The sequence below is a fragment of the Sebastes fasciatus genome, chromosome 11 (assembly GCF_043250625.1).
Source record: "Sebastes fasciatus isolate fSebFas1 chromosome 11, fSebFas1.pri, whole genome shotgun sequence".
Lineage (NCBI taxonomy): Eukaryota > Metazoa > Chordata > Actinopteri > Perciformes > Sebastidae > Sebastes > Sebastes fasciatus.
In genome coordinates this window covers 23,981,005-24,003,213 of record NC_133805.1, presented here as the reverse complement: position 1 = coordinate 24,003,213, position 22,209 = coordinate 23,981,005, and the positions used below count along the sequence as shown (strand labels likewise).

Below are 22,209 nucleotides of genomic sequence, written 5' to 3'. Positions count from 1 at the left end.
TGTTCAAATTAGTTTGCTAGAATGATCACGCTGGTATGATCATCATACGCATCAAAGGGTTAAATCAAACAGTTGTGTTATTTTAGAAAAAAAATGGAAAATATCAATATATATATCGTGATATAGCCTATATAATCATATCGCCCAGCCCCTAGATCTTGCTATATACTGGGCTATTGTCTTTTTACGCTGTTTCTATCACCCTGCACTGGACGGCACTTTGCAAATAAAACTATTGATTATATTATTGTTTAACAACATTCAGTACATTTAAAATGCATCATATAAGCATGCTATATTTCCCAAGAGGACAATCATTAGCATCTTTGCAATACAGTTGGCCACTGAAGGTCAATGTCTTGAGGATAATAAAAACAGCAGTACAATCTAAACAACATAGGGAATTGCCACAATAACCTCAACATTACATGCCCTGTGAGGTCGTCTCCTTTAGTTATTTTCTTTGGAGTGTGATATAAAAAGGATATATTCACTATTATTACATGTGCTGCTCCAAACATGCTTGGTGTGAGTTTACCTTGTGCTCCTGGCAGATGTTGCCACGAGCTGAACTCCAACTGATACCCGGTCTTAGTGTACTCTTGTGTCTCGTAGTCAGAGGAAGTATGTGGCATCCTCTCGGTCCTCCAAGGGCCTGAATGGAATAGAGTGGGACATTTGTCTGTATGAATATTACATTTTTTCCTTCAGTCCAATGCTAAATTATTGAACACAATGCACTCTCTGGAAAACAGTCCTTGTGAGGTGCTTCGTAGATATTGCAAATTCTATCCTTGTGGGTCTTGTTTTTTCTTCTTTCAGTGTAAAAAAGACCTCTGCATGAGCCTGAGAGATGGAAAGCGTGGTGGAATTCCTCCCTGCTGGCTATAGCGCAGGCCGACTCGTCTGTCTGCAGAAGCAACAGATGGCCATGGTCTTGGGTTGCTAGGAAACTGGTAATCAAATACTTTAATTCAGATTGATTTGGGAATCTGAGGTTTATTAAAAGCAGGGTGAAGTCTTTTGTTATTCAGATGGCAAGATGTCTGATGTCTCCTCCTTATTTTGGTTGGTAAATATTTGATTGCCCTCAGAGTTGGATATAGACTTGGCATTGAGCTCTGGACAGGCTGTGGTTGTGTGTGTGCAAGCTTGTGAATACAAATGATTGACAATGCCTGACTAACAGCCACACTGGCATGAAAGGAATGAAAATAAATATCCAATGTGTGTGTTGGTAAATTCACACCTAAGGTGATGTTGTTTCATGGGCTACTGGCACCCTTTTCTTTTTCATCTGCATGCTGTTCCTTGTGCCTATGTACTGTACACATTGTGGTCTTTGGGATTACATGCATTGCCTTTTGGTCTAATAAAACAATGCAAAACATAACAAAATCAAAGTTAAAATGAGATAAAAGCGACAAATTCAGTTTCTTGAAAAGGGGAAATTTGCAACTTTCCACACCTTGTTGATCCCTACAGTGGTGAAAGATATTCAGCAAAAATGGGAGAGTTATTGTGGCAAGCATAGTATCTTGATATTTTGCATAGCAATATTGTATCGTTACACTGACGTCAAGTTTGGATCTTTTATTATTAGGGCTTTCAAACTTAACGCGATAACGCGTTAACGCAAATTTGTTTCAACGCCACCAATTTCTTTAACACATTAACGATTTTTAGGTTGTAGCAGGCCCAGTTTTAAAGTAAAGAGTGAAGAAACTGGCATCATATGAAACCAGAAAACCTAATGAATCCATTTGTACCAACCATGTCATACTAGCTTGTCGAAAAGGAGGCTAAATAACGCTCCAAACTTGCGCTAAATTTTGTCAAGGAAAAACTGTCATGGCCATTTTCAAAGGGGTCCCTTGACCTCTGACCTCAAAATAAGTGAATGAAAATGGGTTCTATGGGTACCCACAAGTCTCCCCTTTACAGACATGCCCACTTTATGATAATCACATGCAGTTTGGGGCAAGTCATAGTCAAGTCAGCACACTGACACACTGACAGCTGTTGTCGTCTGTTGGGCTGCAGTTTGCCATGTTATTAGTTGAGCATATTTTTTATGCTAATTGCAGTACCTGTGAGGGTTTCTGGACAATATTTGTCATTGTTTTGTGTTGTTAATTGATTTCGAATAATAAATATATACATACATTTGCATAAAGCAGCATATTTACCCACTCCCATGTTGATAAGAATATTAAATACTTGACGAATCTCCCTTTAAGGTACATTTTGAAGAGATAAAAATGTGTGATTAATTTGCAATTAATCACGATTAATTATGGACAATCATGCGATTAACTGTGATTAAATATCTGAATAGTTTGACAGCCCTATTTATTTATTATATAAACTATTAACTTCTTAACAATCCGACCCACTGGCCATTATTCTGTCTTTCAGATGTTGTAGAAACCTCAGTCCTAAAGCTAGAGTGATCAACTAGAAAACCTAAGGAATCAATTGGTAACCCTCATGTGAGCTTGTCGGGAAGAACACTTAATAACGCTCCAAAGTTACACTAAATTTTGGCCAAAAAAAAGAACTGGCATGGCCATTTTCAAAGGGATCCCTTGACCTCTGACCTCAAGATATGTGAATGAAAACTCTGAGATGAACAGAGTGAAGACTGTATCTTATTAGATAAAACAGATGTTGACAAACTGCATAATTTGCAGTTGAAATTAGATAATAAATCGCTATATATCATATCGCAAAATGTTAAAAATTACAATAAGATCTTATCTTGACTTAAATATCGTGATAATATCATATCGTAGTATCTCCAGCCTTGTAAATATGGAAATTGTTTTGTGACTTTCAGTACTCCACGACACACAAATTATTGATTTAACAATACAATATACAAGCTTTAATACCAGGATTGTACACTCAGTTGTAATTGATCTGACTTATCTATTTTAACTGGTCACTTATCAGTAGCCCAATTCTGGCTCAGTATTCCTGCCTTGAGAGTTGTAATGATATATAGCAGAGAGCTAGAGTCTGTGTTGGCAAGCGCAGCGGTCTCCAGATGTGGCCTGTTTTGCACTAGAGTTTCTATCAGAGAGCAGATTTGTTGATTTTGCCAGCGCTGGTGCAGGAACAGTTAAGCCTCCTGTGATGCGGCAGTGCTGCAGCCGGTTCCCTCAGTTAGTGGGACAGATCAGAGCTGATATAACATTTCCCTGGTGAGTTCATAAATAGATCCAAACAGACAAACCTAGAGGAACATAAAATATACCCGCTGATTGTTGGTGTTGATGCTGATTGTTCAAAAAGCCACATTTGATGTGTTATTTTCTCTTTCATCTAAAAATAAACATGAGATGGTATTCCTCAACCCTCTGTTCCCTTTTTATTTCCTCTAAGAACAGCAGACAGATGAATCATTTGCGAGGAAGGAGGAGAGGAGGTACACGTGAACACATGAGTAGTTGAATATGCAAATGCATATCTGTATACACACACGCTCAAGGCGTTTCCACATAGATACACACACGGACACGATCTGTATCATAACCACATGCAGAGAAGGCACGCAACTGAAGATAGTCACATTTGCATTCAGTCCAACAAAATTGCCCCATCATAGACTGTCTTCAGTGTAGGGCTGTACTCTTCTTAGTCGACTAACACTCATACGATTCTGTCGACTAATCGATTAGTTGATTCAATCGACAGATCTGTAAAACTGAGTTTTACCACAAAGAATCACACAAAAGCACCACTTTAAATCATGTGTTTAACAGAGATGTGCTCATATTCTTAGAAATAAGTCATTCAGCATGAAAAAAGCAGAAGTGACTAATCGACAAAAGAAAGCTCAGTCGACTAAGAATATAACGACCAATTAGTCGACTAATCGTCTAAAAGGGGGCAGCCCTACTTCAGTGCAAGTCTTCCAAAGCCAGCTGAAGCTCGAAGTGAAACAAGAAATGTCTTCAATGAAAGTGAATGAGAAACCGAGTGGAAGTCTCGAGTGTGACTTGAGTTAAGAAAGCAAAGCATTGAGCAGCACTGAACACAAATACATAACCAGAGATCTATTATCTGCATTATAAAACAAGAGGTTAAGCTCCTCATTAGCCAGAAAGCCCAGAAGTCTCTATCACTTACTCGGTGCTCAATCTTTCCCAATCTGCAACATGATCTGGCAGATACAACTTACATGATAATATCCAAATGCACTGTCCACACTGTCAGTGCAAGCGGTATTGACCTTTAGTCATGTTTAGTCTGACATACATAGTCCATTCCACACTGACATGCAGTACTGTTACAGATGAGACAGTTAACGGTGTACTTTTGTCTTTGTACGGAGGGAAAAAATAGTTGGGTCTCCGAGGAGCCGGGCCAGCTCAGGCATCACACATCTACCTGCCAGAATTTTGGACAGCAAGGTCGGCTTAATAGGCTTAGTCACTAAACTGTGCGATGTATCTTTTATATATCTGGATGTTTTAAAAAACAAAACAAGGGAAGAGAATAGGTTGAGAACAGTGGAGTAGCAGATAATTCAGGGTGCAGCACACTCGTAGTGAGAAAGGTGCTGCCCCGTTAGATTCGGTGCATCCCTAACCCTTGTTTCTGATTGAGTAGTGGCTTTTCAGAACCAAAGTACAACGAATAGGGAGTTTAAAGTAGCCGGCAGAGGAAACTTTGTTGCAGACCTGCAATGATACAGCCCACTACATTTACTGTTACCATAGTTTCCAGTGGTAACTGCTACATAGACTGTATATAAAGATGGACAACATGACAGCTCCCCAAAAGTGAAGCCAAAACACCTCAATTACCCCCTGGTGGTTGGCTCTGGTATAGGTCATAAATCCCTCCCCCTCCATGTTAGTGGATGGGACATGGGCCAAACTAAAAAGTCAAAGTACAGGTCAAATACATTTTTTCCCCAAAGATGGTTTCTGACAGTTTAGGTAGTTCTTATCAGGCTGATGTATGTTCAAGTGTTCATTTTTCTGATATGTTTGGTTTTAATTAGTCACTTGATGCTATAAAAAGGGGTTGAGACGTCATGATTGACAGCTGCTCAGAGAGAAGTAGTCGTGCAGCCGGAGGCTCGGGAATTGTACGAGGGAGGAGGTGTAACTTTAACTTTCCGTAACCGTCACGAGTCTGTGTAATAGAACTTGTCAATTTGATTATAAATGTAGTTATAGAGATATTATGGATAGTTGTTGCGTCTTTCTAGCCAAACAGCTACCGTGCTGTTAACGTAGCAGCTAGGTGGCTCCCTCTAGCAAGCTGCGGCTGTACTCCTGATCACTACTGCGCAGTCTCTGGCTCAAAATGACGTCAACATTTTCAGATGGCAGCTCCATCTATATATATACAGTCTATACGTTCTACCCAGAATCAAACTGGGGATGTTAAGTTTATGTTATGTTTATGTTTGTCTGTATGTGCAGCAGCAACCTGGAGGATCAGATTAGTAGTGAATGTAGTAACATTTAGTACTCAGGAATGAAAAATATTTTTTTATTTTATTTTATTTTATTATTATTGTGTCATGCATAATTAATATACCCAGAACAAACGAGCTTAAGAGACACCATTATTTAGAAAATAAAAAAAAGACAAAGGCAGAAACCAGAGTAGCAATATAAATTACAAATAATACTAAACAAATAAACCATCCTGACGTTTTTTTCCCAAGCTTGAGATACAAAAGTAGCCAACTTATAAGCATTAAAATTAAATAGCCATTCCATTTTGTCATCATCCGAGCACCAAAGCATTTCCGGATTTTGAACAGACATTTCTTTTAAAATAGAAGTTCTTAACTCATCATAGTGTCGACAATACCAAAGAAAATGTGATTCATTTTCAAATTCTCCTAACCGACACACTTCACACAGCCTGTTGTCCTCCTGGATTGAAGGTACGTTCAAAGTAGTAGCATTTCAATTGAGGTCTGAAGGTGTTATTTTTCAAATGATAAAAAACTATTATATACAGTATGCACACATTGCCCAGTGATTGGTAGAAATGCCTAACAGATTATAAATCAAAGTGACTAAAGTCGATTTGAGATCTGCTTTTTTTCTGATAAAATGAAATCCTACATGAATCATTTCTAACATCCTTGTTTTAGAATCTCCTCTGCACAGCTGGAGCTTAAGAAATTAGGCTTGTTTTTTATTTCCCCTCTCCTAAGAATAGATGTGGAAAGTTTTGTCTCAGGATGATTTCATTCTCATCAGAAACCATTAGACAGTATCAAACCCACATGTCAGATGTGTGTGCCTTCAGGGATGTTTCCCAGTGGCAACACGTCATCAACCTGGTGACACATCCGGTCCCCATCCACCCTATTCATGGACCAGTAGTCCATGAGGCAGACTTTCAAACCGCACTGAAACTTTGGAACAAAACATGTCCTACAGATAAAACAGCAGAGCCTCTTTGTACATAGAGGACAAACTCGCTTTTCAAGCCCAGGATATTGCTCATAAATCTCACATTTAAAAGCCACGGAGTAAACTTAAAAAAAAAGGGATGTTCAAATATGATGCACTTTTCGTGAAACTCGCAGGGCGTCTCACAGTGTCTGCAGCCCCGTAATAAAGAGCAATGTCATAAAGAAATATGAGCAAGATGCAGAGGCAGGAAGGTCACACTGCTGCGGGCGTCTCATGGCGACTGGTACAAAGCAGTCGGAGATGATACTGACTGACAGAGGAGTATAGTATGTCTCACATAGGGGAATAGCAGCACGGGTGGGTCATACATACTGTATGAGTGTGGGTGGCCACAATCCTAGAGAAAAATCCATAGAAAATATTTCATTTTTAATTTACCTATGAATAAGTTAGTTGTAAAAAAAAAATCATATCAAAGTAATGTTTACACTCAGGCTGGTCTCATACACCGTTCGTAGCTATACTTACAAAAAGTAATGCACTGTAATTTGTATACAGTATATCCCACGAAATCAGTTTGTATGTAATCCACGTAATCGTGAACTAGGAAGTATAAAGAGCGACAAACGCCACATAGGGAGAAGGTTGGGGTGGACAGGTGGGTCAAAAATCACCGTTCGTCCCCCGTGTGAAACCAGAAATCAACGTTGATTAATTTGTCACGTAACTTCCGTACATAAGTTACGCCACTTCCAGAGTTATTTAACCCAAACCATGATCTTTTCCTAAACCGAATTGAGTAGTTTTGTTGCATAAACCTAATGAAGTAGTATTGATGCCTAAACCTAACCAAGTCAATCTTTTCCTAAACCTAACTAAATAGTTTTGCTGCCTAAATCTAACAAAGTAGTTTTGTTGCCTAAACCTAACCAAGTTGTTTCCTATGAAGACGGAAGTTTATTTTGAAAAGCCTGTATGCATGTGATGAGCAGAAATTGACATGTGCGTCACGTTTTGCTAGACATTCTTAGGCAAAATTAGGGATAATTACGAACCTTTGTATGAGGATACGTTGTTACAGTTGCTTACATGTGATGGTTTTAGTACAAAAATGCATATCTGCATAGCTGCTCATAAAGCACAAGTACTCATCATTATGTGCAAGGTTTGTACTTGTGTTGTATAGGTGCTGGGTAAAGTCTGGAGTCAGGATGTAGTCTGCACCATCTAACCTTGCTGTCCCTCTCTTTCTGAGCTGTGACAGTGTCTCAGGAGTTTCTTTTTCACTAACAGTCTCCCAAGCGAAAATATTATTTTACATTCTTTCCTAAAATATTGTTTTGTTTGCTGGAGAACGCTGCCTTTTTTTTTTTTTTGCACTGCTCATTTTAGCAAAGATAAGTTTTTTAATTTGTCTTTTTGTTTTACCAGACAGATTTTGTAATATTGTAGAATAGTAAGGGATTTCAGCCTTATTATCTTCTTCCTCTTTGTCTTCAATCTTTATGTATATATGTATTGTATAAAATCAGCATAAGTAAAATGCAAAAACAAGAAAGACTACCTCACTAATGGCAGATATAGACTAATTAAAAGTGTCCATAAATCTTTGGTTAGAGTGAAGTGGGGAGCCAAGACAGCCAAATGGAAAGCACACTCAGACTCAGCAGCCAGGATCCTGAACACTCAGGATATAATATCTGTAGTGACGTCAACAGGTGAGGCAAAAGATAAGGCGGATAGGTCAAAGTAAACTACCACTGAGTTCATTTGGTGAATGATGGTAATTTCCCACAACAGCTCCACAATCAGCACTCTGGACAGCGTTTGTTTGTTTGACACATGAATCAACAGTTTGGTCCCATAGGTTAATATTAGCGACCATCATGGATGGCTAAACTTTAAAGCTGCACTAATCAATATTTTCATATGAAGAATATAAAATGACTGGGTGTGATGTGAAAGCTGTCATTAGTAGTGACAAATCCACAAAGAATTACCACTCAACTCAACTCCTCACTATTTTGGTTTTACGATCCACAACGTTACTATTTTTGGTCACTCTAACCACTCTCACAAGCTTCATCTCCAGACACAGCTGGCAGCTGTCTTCAGTGAAAAAGCTCTGATAAACCTACCTGCACCATAGACTGCATATAAGAAGTGGACACAGTCACTGTGATGTCACCCATTGGTTTATGGACTGCTGTTTTGAAGCCTCGAGTTCGGCATTTGGGCTGTCGCCATCTTGTTTTTTAACCAGAAGTGACACGAGAGGATGGAGATAAGTACAAACGACCACTGAATAAGACATTTTTAGATGACCAAAATATTACAATTAACGTTCATGAACTGAAAGTTCAAAGACGAAAACACAGACAACTCCCAGACCGGACAACGTCGTGGTAGCGACCTGTCTATCACAAGGTAGCCACGCCCTAAAGCATACCCTGCTTTATCGTCTATTTCAAAATTTCTAAATGGGTCCATAATTTACTAAATGAACATCATGCTGTATTGAAGAAGACTTGAAACTAGCGATTGAGACCATAAACTCATGTTTACAATGTTTACTGAGGTAATAAATCAAGTGAGAAGTAGGCTCATTTTCTCATAGACTTCTATACAATCAGACTTCTTTTTGCAACCAGAGGAGTCGCCCCCTGCTGGCTGTTAGAAAGAATGCAGGTTTAAGGCACTTACGCATTAGCTCCACTTTTCAGAACTCGAGGTCGCCGCTTGCTCACAACCAAACAGCAGACAGACACAGTTAGCGACTATCTGGTGAACATAGTGGAGCATTTAGAGCCATACATTTCCCTCAGGAGTTGGTGAAGACCAAAACAGAGCTAAATGGAGAGTGAATGTTGGATTTGTGTTTGTCTGGTAGCCAGCAACTCGACTCCTAATGAATGCTAATGATGCTCTGTGTCTGTTGTTTTCGTAACTTCCTCGTGATTAGTGTTGTGTTATGTACAATCCTAACCCCAGTTTGATTACAATCTTGATGTCTGGTCTTCCTAACCATCACTCTCTGACACAGAGGCACACAAATCGTGCCTAATTTGAAACTCAGACATTTACAGGCTGAACTGAAACACCACCCTGGGCGTCCCTTACACAGTCAGTGTAGGGAAAAGACAAAAAATTACTGTAATATCACACTCTAAATGACTATTCCCTCTACATGTGTTTCACTAATTCAAAAAGACATCATTCACCTTTTTTCAAAAGTGTTGGTAATCTATCTGATTACAGTTTGAGTCAGTAACTAACACCATGTCCACTGAGACGGGCTGTCAGCTTGATGCTGCACACCCTATTAATTTAGACACACAGCTGTTTCATCTGCCCATCTGTTTCGGCTGGCACTGCGCTGCCGACTGTGCTTTATTGTGCTTTGTGTTTGAATCTGATTCATTGTTCTCTCTATGAATCTTGGGACTTGCCATTAGTTCTCGTCAGCCGAGTCGTGCTTTGCCTCAATGCATCCAGCGCTGGCAAGTAAACTTCTGGGATCTTTATATGTCGTCCGTCATCTCTTGAAGTGTGCTTCAGCCATTGAGGATCACATCTAACAGGTCATTGAAGAGACACATGATTGAACACAGTTTCATGACAGCGTATGGCGCATGCCGCATGGGGCTCTGCGGCAGTGGATTGTCATTTTCATCACACAAAGGGTTGAGTTTTTTTTGTGTTCTTTTGCAGACTCACCGTGAGCTTGTAGTATGCTGAAGTGGGAGGAGGGGCTCAACAAGGGGGGGCGTGTCATTTGTGATCAAGACGACACGGTGCAATTTGGGCGTCAAGGGCCACTGGGAATTGAACTCAGGTGGGGTCAAAGGCCCATGTTTTATTACTTTATCTTGTGTTTTACATGACATAAACCCCTCCCTACATCCAGCCGTGCATTTTATTCGACATTGACTTGTCAAACTCTAGGCGTCTTTGATTTTTGTATATTCCCTTCTCGTCCTGAGGTCCCGACCAATGCCAGATTTTTTAGGCAGAATCGTGATCTTCTACTGAGCTGCTCTCTGGTGGATAAACTATGTAAATCATTTTTCAACATTTATTCAAAGATATCCATGCAGGGTGTTCCCTTCCATTATACAGGTAAAACGCAGCGCCTAACTACATGAAAGTAAAAACAATGTGGAGAGCATCTGAACAAGCCAACGCATAGGACAGCATCGGAATCTGCTCTTTTGATTTCTATAAAATTATTATACAGGGCAAACCTTGCCAGAAGAATTAAATGTTCAGATGAAGGCTGATATGTGTAAATAATAAAACAATCAACTAGGCTATAGAAAGTTTTGTCTTTAAGCATGGAAAAGGAAAAACCCCTGTCTTTGGCATTTTTATACTGCAATTTTTTTTTAATGATCAGCCAAGATACCTACCAATATACATGTGATAAGCTGCAGTATTATTGGCTGACATCAGTCGGGTAGTACACTGAGGATCAGGGTCCGAAATCAGCACCCGCCAAGTGCCAAATGCAGGTAGACTTTCCATTTTGCGAGTAAATCTCGGACAGCTATCCACCATATTGGCGAGTAAATGTTTGTACCAAAATAGTCATGTAATAAAAAACGATGCTGAAAGTTAAGATCTGTTTGATCCTTAAGTAAGGGATAATGTACAGCGAGCCAATCATTGTTGTGAAATAAACCCTTACAAGGCGATGCTGCACCCGCTATAGCTGTACATTATCCAGCTTATTACATGGCTACTTACTTAAGATTCAATAATTTGACACAAAAACGGTCCGCCAGAGTCCGACATCAGAACTGCGCCCATAGCAACAGTCTGTTCAAAATATGCTTGACCGGAATTATTGTGAGTCAAAAAGTTAATTTCGGACACTGTTGGGGATTCAAACAAACAATCTCTTTTCTAGTTTGCTTTGATTCTTTTTATCTTTCGATGGGGGTGGGGCTGAATAAAATCTGACAACCTGTCAATAGTTATGAATCAACGTATCATTGTATGGTGCCAGCGGGCGTCCAAATAACAACAGATGGCAGACATGCATACCTCCTCAAAGCCGGATGACCAGTGGGAACAGCATGAGCCCGAATGGGTTCTGCATAACACTGATTCACTATTAGTCATATCGGTGGACTGAAAGAATAGCAAGAAGGCTCGAAATATTGTTTTTTCTTGCATGAAATAAACAAATAACTGGAGCAGTTTACAGCGTTGTGAATTCTGTCAGAGAGAGAGCTCACAGTTTGACACAATACCAGAATACCACAAGAAGTTAATGTCGGGGGTTAAGGTAAGAAATAACTTTTTTCGGTAGAAGAATTTCCGTTTTGCCAGAAAGTAACTTAATTGCATTGTTATCAGTAAGTCAGACCATGAAGAAAGTGAGTGGACATGATAACAAGGTCTGCGCTACTGAGAACATGGTGATGATGATGATGTAGGGGAAGAAAGCGGTGAGAAAAGTCATTATCAGTAACAACATTTAGATATGGTTAATTTCCAAACAGTTTTTCCTCACATGTAGCAGGAAACAGATTTGCGGTGTTATTGAGCTCATGTCTCTTTTTGATTTTGTGCATGTGTGAAATATTTATAGCATTTATACGCCTTGTTTGTTCTTATGTCCTCTGCCATCTCGTGTGTGCTTTTGTCCATACATTTCCGTCTGCACATTGTCCACATGTGTAGGCGTGTTAAGTCCCTGTATATTATTAACAGGAATCCAAGAGAGAAGGTCGATAAAGTCCCTGCCCACCAGTGTTCCCCTGAAGTCCTACACACCATCTCCCAGCGTTGCCCTCCTATAGTCATCTATGGTAATCACTGGGATCACATCACAGCACATCCTTAATCATGCTGGAGGCGGTTCTGGGAAGCCAAGTACGCAGTCAGTGAACCGCTGACCTCTGTGGACTACCAACTTCTTTCATCTCGGAGCAACAGTATGTACTTTTTCTCCCCTAAAAGTCTAATTTACAAGACGTCGTTCACGTCACAGAATTTCAAAGAACTGAATGCTGATATGAATGTGGATCCTACGGGGGGGGGGGACTTCTTGAAAGAAAACATAGATCCTATTCTTTTTATGCTGTTTTATGTTAGTACATAAGGTAAAGGTTTTAGTTCTACAATGTGTTTTTGGTGGAAAGGAACTAAGTACATACTGTATATTGAAGTACTGTACTTAAAAGGGCTGTCCTCGAACAAAGAAATTCCTAGTCGACTAACACTTGTATGATTTTGTCCACTAATTGACTAGTTGATTTAACTGACAGATCTGTAAAACTGAGTTTCTCCACAGAATCACACAAAAGCACCACTTTAAATCTTGTTTTTACCAGATATGTGCTCAGAAGTTTCTTAGAAATAAGTCATTCATGAAAAAAAGCATAAAAAACTACAACTAAGACTACGACTAAGACAAATCTCCCTTTAAAGGGACTATTTGTAACTTTCAGAAATGCTTGTTAACAGCGACACATGTGGTCGTTAAGTCAACGAAAGTCAGCGTCGGGCTCGCGCTTGCTCGCTCCACATAGACATGAACCAGTATCGCTCAAAACAGTGAGGCGACACACGTCAGCTAAAACCACAATATCACTCTATATTTCACCTGCTTGGCAGTAATGTTAGCTGACCAGACAGAGGTCTCTCCATGAATCACTGGTGATCCTAGTGTTGGCTTTTCCTGCTTCAGCCCCGCTGCCTCAGCCTCCGGGGCTGAAGCAGGAAGAGAAACGTTGTCATCTCCCGACCGCAGCCGGAGAGAACAGGAAGACACCGGCACCCGGTCGGAGACGATTAGTTTCTCGCTGCAGAGCCCCGTCACTTCACAAGACACGGGAAACCTCTGTTGGTCTGGAGGAGCTGCAGCATTTATTTGGCAGCCCTAGACAGAACGTGATATAAAGTTGTCAGTAAAAATCATTCAACTTTTGGTTTCACACGGGACACCAACAAAGTCCTGTATTTATTTTTTTTAGAACTGAGAATTTAGACTGTTTCATAACCAGTTCAAAACTCATTGTAGTAACTTTAAGTATATTTAGGTCTTAATACTTCTGTTGGGATTTTGTAGGATCTGAGTACTTCTACCACTACTGCCTGTTTGTTCATGTTTGTTGGTGTATCTGCAGCCGTATTGATAAGTGGAAGTGAGACAAACATCTGTGCTGATGCAGAGATCCCGTTAAGCCTCAGTGAGCCTGTTGATGTGTGTGGTCACCCAAACTCCACTCCCACTTAAGCCCTTGAGCTAGAAATCCAGAGAACTCACTCTCTGACTCTTTCATCACACAATCTTGTATTTTGATTTCCAACGCAGACAGAAAAAAGTGACGACAACATAAAAGAACCTCAAACGTAGGGATGACTCATTAATCTGCCGCATGTAGGCACTACAATCGACGCAAAACTGCGAGCATCCTCACACAGGGAAATGTGAAACGAAGGTGATTGTAACCAATAACAGCTCCAAGCTCCTGATGTATGCAAAATAGAGAGATAGAAGATAATGAAAGATTAATGAGTAAATCTCTGCCCATGAATATTTGACGAGGGGAAGTCTGTTTAATACATGATCACCCTGTGAAAGGCTTCCTGTACATGCCACCGCCTCATTCGCCGATTCAGGGAGGATGCTTATTAGATTTTCAGGCGGATGGCATTTTCATTGCCCTACTCTCCAATGAGCCGCTTTCATAAATCATTTTATATCACTTTATATTTGGGTTTTATTCCGAGACGCGATATATGCAGGGGGGGAAATAACTGTCTTTAGACTTTAGAAAAACAGGATGATAAATGGTGTTTCAAATTCCTGGTGGCTTTCGGGCTCAGACTTTCGTCACAGACAAACATATCGTTAATTAAAACGTTCTCGTCGTTCGCAAAGTGATGAAAACGCTTCAATCATAATTACAAAAGCATCTATGTCTTCCACACATCCTCTTACTCTGCGTGCCACACACACACACACAGCCATCATCTGACCATTTGCATCCCAAATTACTTTCACACTATCGATTCCCGAGCTTTGAGGGCCACACTTGACATAGCATAGCTCTGTAGCCCCGTAGCTCTAACTGCTTTTGTGACTGACACACGGAGAGGGATCAATGGATTAGTTTCCATGAGATGGGTGTTCTTGTGGGCCGTAGACGTGCCTGTACATGCTAAGAATGGGATTACAGAGAGGCAGAAAGGAGCTCTCCGGGTCCGCCGGGCGCCGTGCCGTCCCATCTCGCGGCTCAAGATGGTGACAAATGGAGAACGCTGCCAGCGGAGGGCACTCACATCTCCAACTCAATCACACTGAGTCAACACGGGAGCTCGCGCTGTCAATCAGGCTCGCACATTTATGCAAACACGCGCAAATCGGCAAACACCGGCATACACAGTCACACCGTTACCTGCAGGGTTTCATACACCTTTGGTGTGTGTGTGTGTGTGTGTGTGTGTGTGTAAAACTGGGATTTCATTCGTCTTTGCCGTATTGCTATCATGACGTTAGACTGACAATCTCTATGATGGAGGTTCAGCCGTATTCCTTACAGCAACAATCTCTATCAAACCTAAGCACTGACTTTGAGTAACACGATGCTTGAGGGACACACGTTTTTCATTTCTCCATCACACCCGTTGCCTTGTCAGAATGCTCAGATTATGTAATTACCCAATAACGTACGTAGACATACTTTATCCAAGCTGGTGGTTCGATTCGTCTCTGACAAAGCCTTAAGAGGGTGTTTCACCATGAAAGATATTTATAGTACAGAAGGGAGCTGTGCTTTTTTTCCTTTTTTGTTGGCTGTACAAGGGAAACCCACAGCTATGAAGATGATGAGTGGCTTTAATGAACGCAATGCATAAATGCAACACCAGAGGGAAAACCGGGGTGAAAATATCATTAAGCTAAATTTGATCTTTTCTCGCACACATGAACATACACACATACATACATACATGCGTGATTTTATGCACAGAAAACACATGTAAGCACCCATTTACCCGCACAAGTCTCACCACCGCCCACGCACGTACCGGCCCACGCCACACACACACCACACAGTCTCATTTATGATTCCTGTGTTCGGCTTGAAGATCACAGCAGCTGGGAAAGCACAGGTGACAGCAAATGTAAGCGGCGCAGAGAGACTTTCCCCCCTTCTTTGCATGTCATCAAAGTGGTGGTCGGGACTTCCGATTCTCCTGTCTCAATAGCAGCGTATGAATAATGCAGCAGTGCGGGGTTGCCTGCCTGACAGAGTGACTTGATAAAAACAGCTGGGGGAGACCGTGGGAGACGTCACCGCACAGAAAAAAAGGGACTGCAGCAGCTAAATATAAGAGCTGCCAAAGTCCCAGTAGCTTCTTCCATTCAGAGACGAGAAGACATAGAGACATATAGAGAGAAAGTGTGTGTGTTTGTGTGTGTGTGGGGGTTGCAGTCGCATGTGTGTTGGCATAGTGTTCTCCACCTCTGTGCCAATGCACACACCCGGAGTGATCTGCAGGATGTGTGCAGCAGCGCCAGAGGCAGGCGCGGTGCACCCCGCTCAGGAACAAAGACTTTGAGAGTGGTTCTCCTCATAATGGAGACAAAGACGTTGTTACAGCAGCCGAAAGGGTGAAAAGAAAACCATAACAAGCACGTTTAGCATGTAGATAAAGTTATTAAACAGATGCATTTATTAATTAGCAGAAACATAGTGGATGTAATACCAAAAATTGATTCATAGGATGTCAATTTTAAGCACTTTCCTTAATTGATCATTGGTAACACGATTAATAAATCGATTAATTGGAGTTAAAAAAAAACATACATATGGTGCGTATAAGAAACAAAACCTAATGTGTTTTTTTCCCCTTCAGTCAAAGCCTTATTTCCACAGCAACATATTGCACATTCTCTGACAGCAATGCAGAGCCTATGAAACCTATGAAGATAGAGGCCTGGATATATTAAACACATTGAATATATTTGAATATAAGATTCAATGCCGAGCGCGCTCGTAAAAATAACCTCCGCTGTACATCTCCGTCTAGTTTTATAAGCGAGATGCTCAAAAGCAACTAAATGTCACAAGAGAATAGAACCTAACAAATATCTCAGACTCACAGTGTCCCAACTTCTGCCTGTTTTTGTTGTTCTTGGTGCTTTTAGATTGTTGCTAGACCGCCCCGTTAATAGGCAATCAGGTACCTGCGAGAGTGCAAACTGTTTTTGACCGCAGTGAATGTTGTTTTTGAAAGATAAAACACCAACAAATATGGCTTGAAGCAGAATATTTCATTAATAGGGCTGTCAAAGTTAATGCGATAATAACGCGTTAACGCAAATTTGTTTTAAAGGCACTAATTTCTTTAACGCATTCAAGCAACTTGCGATTTCTAGGTTATAGCGGGCTCAGTTTTAAAGCTAGAGTGAAGATACTGGCATCATATAAAACTAGAAAACCTAAGAAATCCATTGATACCCACCACGTCATACTAGCTCGTTAGTATAACTAAGTAAGTTACTTAGTTAGTTAATTTTAGTGAGGAAAAACTGGTATGGCCATTTTCAAAGGGGTCCCTTGACCTCTGACCTCAAGATATGTGAATGAAAATGGGTTCTATGGGTACCCACGAGTCTCCCCTTTACAGACATGCCCACTTTATGATAATCACATGTAGTTTGGGGCAAGTCATAGTCAAGTCAGCACACTGACACACTGACAGCTGTTGTTACCTGTTGGGCTGCAGTTTGCCATGTTATGATTTCAGCATATTTTTATGCTAAATGCAGCACCTGTGAGGGTTTCTGGACAATATTTGTCATTTTTTTGTGTTAATTGATTTCCAATAATAAATATATACATACATTTGCATAAAGCAAGCATATTTGCCCACTCCCATGTTGATAAGAGTAATAAATACTTGACTCTCCCTTTAAGGTACATTTTGAACAGATAAAAATGTGCGATGAATTTGCGATTAATCATGATTAACTATGGACAATCATGCAATTAATTGTGAATTTGAATGTCAACTTTATGAATGAAGTTTTGAACTGTACAGCCCTGGAAAACACCTTCTCGGATGGTAGGCTATGAGATGTTGCGGGTATGCAGACGTACTGGCGTGCCAGCTCTGCCGGTACAGGGAATCTCCCCGTGCTGACTTTCCATCAGTTTGTCTGTTTAGTATCGCGTAAAAAGTTCTCAACCTCCGTGTCCACGCTGCCAGCTACAGCCATGTCGGAGGCCTGATGCACGACTGCAGCTCCCGACACTGCTGACTGAGCGTCTCGGTCGTGCGCATCAGCATGTGGGTTCGTTGTGGCCGCCTCCACTGCCTCTCGCAGCGCCCTCTGGTTGCGAATGCGAGTCATTGAAATATGCTTTAAAAATACTCCATTCTACTGATATTTAGAATGTAACTACATGTTGTTTATATTTCAGATCTTTATTTGATAGTAGATTGATTAAATTTCACGTGCTCGATCAAATTCTTAACGACCAATTAATCGATCGTCGATTAATCGTGAACATCCCTAAATCATAGTAGTCATTGCTGACATTGACATTATCGTCTGATGGATTTGGCAATAATTGAGGCAACCCGTGGTAACATCAAGTGCATTTTCAGACTATTGATCCCATTCAAAACAATATGTAGCAATTATGGGGTGCATCAGTATTCCTTTTGGCATCTAATCTTTGAGAAATCCATTCAACCAACTGGAGAAACTCTTCTGCCTCCTCCTCTGAACTAAAAAACAACACGATTGAAATGGGAGTTTCAACTTTTAACAGCTTTGGCAACTTGTTTCTCTCTCTCTCTCTAAAACATAAAATAAGAATATGATGCACTTATGTGTTTCTTCATGCACCTGCAACCTTGTAACCAAGGCTTCTCGTTGATCCGCTGTGGGTTGGATTGTACGTCATTCGGTACTTCGCTTTGGACAAAAGCGTCTGCCAGATGAATTCATGTAAATGTAATTCCCTCTCAGCTCTTCTGCGTCACAGTTGACATCCATCATGCTCCATGGCTGCATTAAAGATGCACATTTTCATGAATTGCGGATGAATGGCAAAGTAATAACACTAACACAAGTTCAATTCATGTCAGAATAATTTAATGTATTATCAAGTTTTAATCTTTTCATAATCAAACACATTTTTCCGGATGGAGGACTCTTTAACTCTTCAGTATTAAATTTCAGCTTCAATATTTAGGTGTGTGACATTGAATCATACTGATGTTTTCCTTCAATTACACTCTATGCACGTCACAACTAATGTCCATCACAAGTATTTAAAAGGCTGTAGCGGGCTCAGTCTTAAAGCGAGAGTGAAGATGGCATCATATGAAGCTAAAGAAACCTAAGGAACCCATTGGTACCAACCATGTCATACTTACTTGTCGGGAAGAACGCTCAGAAGTTACACTAAAGTTTTGCGAGGAAAAACTGGCATGGCCATATTCAAAGGGGTCCCTTGACCTCTGACCTCAAGATATGTGAATGAAAATGGGTTCTATGGGTACCCACGAGTCTCCCCTTTACAGACATGCCCACTTTATGATAATCACATGCAGTTTGGGGCAAAACCATGCAGTTTTTTGCATGCAGTATAAATGTGTTAATTTAAAAATTCTAAAATGGTGTATTTGAATATTTCTGCATACTGGGGTCCATAAACAGTCTTGGAATTACATAAATTGGGTGTCACTGTAAACCTGAGACTCTTGTGGATCCATTGAGCCCAACTGTATTCATGTGTGATGATGTTAGTCCCCATAGTAGCCATTTCATTGTAGTGAGACTATTTTTTTAAACTTGACCTCACTGTATATAATGACCTGTGGTGACCTCTAGGATAATCACAGCCTCATGAAACTTTACAACCACAAACTAGAGACCTAGGGCATTCAGAGGATGGATGGTTTTCCTAGATAAATTGACAATAAGGGGGTGGGGGAGTTTGATACCAAATCTCAGCATGGATTTTTCTATGGTGTTCCTCAAGGTCTTGGTGTCCTAATGTGGTATGTTGGAGGGATTATTGATGATTTTTGATCAATTCTTGAGTGGTAAAAAAAGGTTACATTAAGCAACAAATGGTATCAGCCCCAAAATTGCTCCATTACACATAATAGAGCATTGGAATGGCCATCATATACTTCTATCATAGTGTTCTAAGCCCTTATACACTTTCCTAACTTATTTTAATTCATTTAATTTGAGCTGCATCTCAAATTGATCTTCAGGTTCCCAGCTCTCAGATGATGTAAACCACTTCTATGTGACATATAGAGTTGACTTTTTATCGACCCCTGAACATCCCCTGTCCCCTTCCCTACCCCTCTAAAGAAAGGGGAAGGAATGCTAAGAGGTTAACTTAAGACCTAAAGCTTTACCTCAAGCATTAAAAAGAATCCATCCAAGCTCTAATTAAAGTGTTTCATCATTCCTCAGGTATAATGACGTTATTCTTGCCAAACAGGGGTGGCATTTCCCCTGACGGACGCCCTTGTCAGGCTCAGGGCTTCAGGACGTGATGGCACAACTAATCACACTTTCAAAGAGGCAAGCCGGTGAAATAGGTAAGAGACACTCTTCAAACGCCAGGAGCAAATTGTACTCACTTAAGCGTGACTTCTTCTCAATGGCATCATTGAGACAGTCTATTAGTCACTCTGGTATCAGCGATAGAGAGTGCGAGGAGCTTTAGTCCAGTACAGCTGATAACACATGACTTGCAGCTCTGTCAGGACAGACAATGGTAAAGAACTGGCTAGAGCGCAGTCATGCATGTGTGCAGTTTGTATTATGTACTATGCTCTCATGGGAATCAGTGGTGTGGAGCACTATGTTGTATTTCAAGTGGAGGAGCTGATAAGGTAATTGGCACGTGTCGAAAATCCACAGAGCAGTTTAGTGAAACCAAACCATCTGCAATGATCAAAATAATGTATTCATGCTGCATGTATTTGTCAGTTTTAATTAGGCAGCTTCATAATCATATCATCACAACACATGATTTTAGATTATTACTTTTAAGAACATTTTTACAATACACTCATTAAAACTGATCACATTAAACTTGCATTTAGTTATATTTTCTAAATCAATATTGACAAATCTATTAGCAACTATTAGCCCGCTGTTTTGGTTTTACAGCCCACACACTGACTGTACGATTCATCGCTCTCACCAGTGTCCGGTGTACGTGCCCTGCTTAAACCAACGGAGAGACGAGGTAAACCAGTGGCTAGTGAAAACATCCAAGCATGTAGCGAGGGTTTGGGGCTGTCGGTGAGCGTCCGTTGTTTTAGTTTTTTCGGTGTGTGTTGGCTATAGTCTGCCCGTGTTGTAAGTTTTTCGTCCAATTCAGAATGTTGAATCAGCAGCGGAGCCCGTCTTAAACGAATCAGTGCAGTCCAATACACAATATTTTCACAACGACATGTCCATCTGGAATGAATTTCAGTGGTGAGTGAGAGCGGTGCGAAAATGGTCGTCAAATGCCGCTTTGTTTCATGTACGTATAATAACAACGGCTTGTAAATCTGCAGTCCTCGGTCTTCCGGTTTCCCTTTTTGAATGACGAATACAGACTACTGCCACCTGCTGGTGTGGAGAGTTATTTCCTCTCACGCAGTCGCAGAACGTACGTGCTAACAGCCATCAGCTGGAGTCTTTGCGGTGTGTTCGGGCGCAACTTGTCGGCCAAAACAAAGTCGACGTGAGGCGACGCAACAGGCGTTCTCATTGCCGCTAGTTCTCTTATGTTGGGTTGGCGAGTCCCCAGCTTTAGTGAGCAAACAACCCAGATATTGTTCTCAGGGTTTGGCTTACTAAACCAAAACCAAAACTTCAGTAAATATTGGATTCAGGCAGTTTTACACCTTACCTTAGCCATAATTTGATAAACTGAAGATTAAGAGAGCAAAAGTCCTTTCCCCTTTCCTTGCTAGCCTCTCTTTCACTAGCACATTCTTAACTCAGTGTGTTTTCTCAAGGCTTCTGAAAAGGGGATTTTTTTTTTGGTAGGACATTTGGTAAAATAAAACTGTCAGAATGTTTATATCGTCAACAGAAATGACCTTTCTAATTCCCAGGTGTGCTTTGCTCAGGCCAATAATGAACTGTTCCCTCAGTCTGTTCCGTCTTTTTGTAAGAAACCACCTCTCACCTCTGCCTCTCTCAAACACTCCCGCAGAAGTGTTTGGTGGCTTGCTAACGATCAGATGGAGCAGAGAGCACATGAAAAACCAGTCACCCTTTTGAATAACACAAGACATTTGTAATGCGAGAGACCAACATGCTGTGAGAGGCATTAACTCAAAAGGTCAGCCAAAGTGTCAAAAATCCACATTTCACTGAGCTACCTTGACTGAAATATCTTCAGCAGAATTTAATTGGAATCTTGAGGAACTTGATGAACTGAGTACAAATGTAGCCTGCAGTGAAAATGTCCCTCCCGACCAAGCCACCGTAGTTCTAGACCATAGACTGTATAGGCTATAAAGGTAAAGGACGTGACCTCGATACCAAGGCTCCACTGCCCGATCTTTATTGCGCAGACTCTGGCTCCAAATGACTTCAAAACTTCAAGAAGGCAGCTCCTGTATCCGGAGGTATGAGTGGTAGGAAGTGGAGATGTGTCGTCCATCTTTATGCAGTCTATGTTCTAGACGGGTCTGCCAAATGTCTCATTATTGAATCTGGGATTTCAGTGGTTTCTGGTTCTTGAATGTGAAGTTAAAGTTACTGCGAGGAACTTTTATTTTGAGTTGATTTTGGCGGTCCCTGTGGACAAAA

At 40.8% G+C, this 22,209-nt stretch overlaps 1 long non-coding RNA gene across 1 annotated transcript in view; it reads right to left on the bottom strand.

The window, feature by feature from the left end:
• Positions 1-543: 543 nt before the first annotated feature.
• The window catches only part of LOC141777462 (uncharacterized), a 140,641-nt gene continuing 118,975 nt past the window's right edge, over positions 544-22,209 (bottom strand). The window contains exon 3 of the long non-coding RNA XR_012595901.1: positions 544-655. This is a non-coding gene — a long non-coding RNA (uncharacterized LOC141777462). The remainder of the gene's footprint in view (positions 656-22,209) is intronic.